The sequence below is a fragment of the Anopheles arabiensis genome (assembly GCF_016920715.1).
Source record: "Anopheles arabiensis isolate DONGOLA chromosome X unlocalized genomic scaffold, AaraD3 X_pericentromeric_contig0004, whole genome shotgun sequence".
NCBI classification, from domain to species: Eukaryota; Metazoa; Arthropoda; class Insecta; order Diptera; family Culicidae; genus Anopheles; species Anopheles arabiensis.
In genome coordinates this window covers 127,501-130,000 of record NW_024412082.1, presented here as the reverse complement: position 1 = coordinate 130,000, position 2,500 = coordinate 127,501, and positions in this window count along the sequence as shown.

The window sequence follows — 2,500 nt, the reverse complement described above, 5'->3', positions numbered from 1 at the left end:
CAAAAGTATTCGAGTTCAGATTTCTAGGACGTAGCGTATTTTTCAATCATAATAAACCGAATCAAACATAACAATGATGAAACTTACACCATGTCCCAAGGTTGTGCACAAAACGTAACGATAAAGTGCTGGCGAAGTTAGAGGTGCACCAAAATTGTGTACCGATCAGGGAAAGTACTCTACGTTCCTATGATTTGGGTGAAAAGTGTTATTTAACTGCTGGTTAGAATAGACAGTTGCTTATCATACACATCGCAAACGAACACCCCTTAGTGAGCATTAGCAAAAGTCAATTGCACAAAGCAAATGCAATACAAACTGATCAAGTACATTAAAGAACGCTACGTAGCAGGACTTCTTTCCAAGAATGGTGTCCGCAACGGGAGGGCAAGCGTCCTTCCCAGGTTTTCCTAGTAAACCTTGTATGGTAAACATACCCAAGCGTGTCTGTAAGCACGCAACGAAAGTCACGAACGGGCACATACCTAGGGAATGTACTCTACGTACTTGGACTTTTGTCCAAGAATGGTGTCCGCGACGGTCGGGCACTGCGACGCAATAACCAAATCCTAGGATTGTAACTTTAGTGTGCACAAACATAAACATTAACGCGTTCGCTCGGGCTGCGCCGTCCGTGTTGAACACAAATGTGGGTGATTATATGCGTGGAGGGACAAAAACATACGAGGAGGAGACAGTTTTCTGCACGATGTGCACAGAGCTCATTTCGTCGTCCCGGGCGAATGGAAAAACACAAACATCGCGAGTATCGTTCTAGGTTTCTGTCTATAAAAGGGCAGGCCAAAAGGTGACCGGTTGAGATAAGCATTTTAAGCATACAAACACTTTATTGGAACTTTTGATACAAAAACAAGGTACGTACATGTAGGTTGTACCAACATGGACATCTATGAACGCGTACGCTCGGGCTGCGCCCTCCGTCTTGTACTTTCCTGATCGGTACACAGTTTTGGTGCACTGCTATTCCGACCGGCAACTTGTACCAACATATACATCCATGAACGCGTACGTAGTGTACTTTCCCTGATCGGTACACACTGTTGGTGCACGGCATAAGAAAAGAGCTAAAATGGTCAAACTCAATCCATTTCAACAATAGATAGTCGATAGTAGCTGTGCCGATGAAGTAGGGCACGATGCAAGTTAATGTTGTTTAATGAATAACATGTCCGCCATACATTTCAGTACAAAATTGCTCGGTCAGACCTACAAAGTGCTATATCTCGAATACGAGGCGTCGGACTGGGGGTTGTAGAACAATTTTAAGTTCGTCTAATGATTCTACATCCGATTCTGGATAGCGGTTTTTGACCACTTTTCAATATTTTGTGACACCCCGAACCTAGGGGCAGCTCCTAGCTTTTTCAAAAATGTGCACCGATCGGGCCGGAGAGCTCGTGTGGCTCAAAACATGTTTTTCGCTAAAACACCTCAAAACGTGTCGAGAACGCACCCTAGCTCTTGTTTTTCAAAAGTTATGGCCATTTAAAGTGAGGTGGTTTTTGCTTCAAAATAGCTATTTTACCCGTCCCTATGGCCATGCTTTAAATTTTCACGAAAATGCCAGGTCAGACCTAGGGCGGGCCATATCTTGAATACTAAACGTCGCAGACATTGGTCGTAGAACAATTTTAAGTTCGTCTAATGATTCTACATCCGATTCTGGATAGCGGTTTTTGACCACTTTTCAATATTTTGTGACACCCCGAACCTAGGGGCAGCTCCTAGCTTTTTCAAAAATGTGCACCGAACGGGCCGGAGAGCTCGTGTGGCTCAAAACATGTTTTTCGCTAAAACACCTCAAAACGTGTCGAGAACGCACCCTAGCTCTTGTTTTTCAAAAGTTATGGCCATTTAAAGTGAGGTGGTTTTGCTTCAAAATAGCTATTTTACCCGTCCCTATGGCCATGCTTTAAATTTTCACGAAAATGCCAGGTCAGACCTAGGGCGGGCCATATCTTGAATACTAAACGTCGCAGACATTGGTCGTAGAACAATTTTAAGTTCGTCTAATGATTCTACATCCGATTCTGGATAGCGGTTTTTGACCACTTTTCAATATTTTGTGACACCCCGAACCTAGGGGCAGCTCCTAGCTTTTTCAAAAATGTGCACCGAGCGGGCCGGAGAGCTCGTGTGGCTCAAAACATGTTTTTCGCTAAAACCCCTCAAAACGTGTAAGGAACGCACCCTAGATGATAAAAGTGCAATCAGAATGTCAATCGACAACTTTGTTGGGGTACCATTTTACTCTACGGGCCAGTAGCTTAGGCGCGCCAACAGCGCTTTCCTTTCGGGTTCCCATTTTTGCCCTCCTGGGATTATGATCATTTGCTCATTGCCTACTATAGGGAGGGTACCTTGCTACGAGGTCAAACATGAAGATTGCACCAAATCGTAGTTTTACCTCTATTTAGTCGTAGGAGCATGGTTTGCAGTGGCAGTGGGTCATTAAGCCCCCGTTTGGGTCATACGTCCC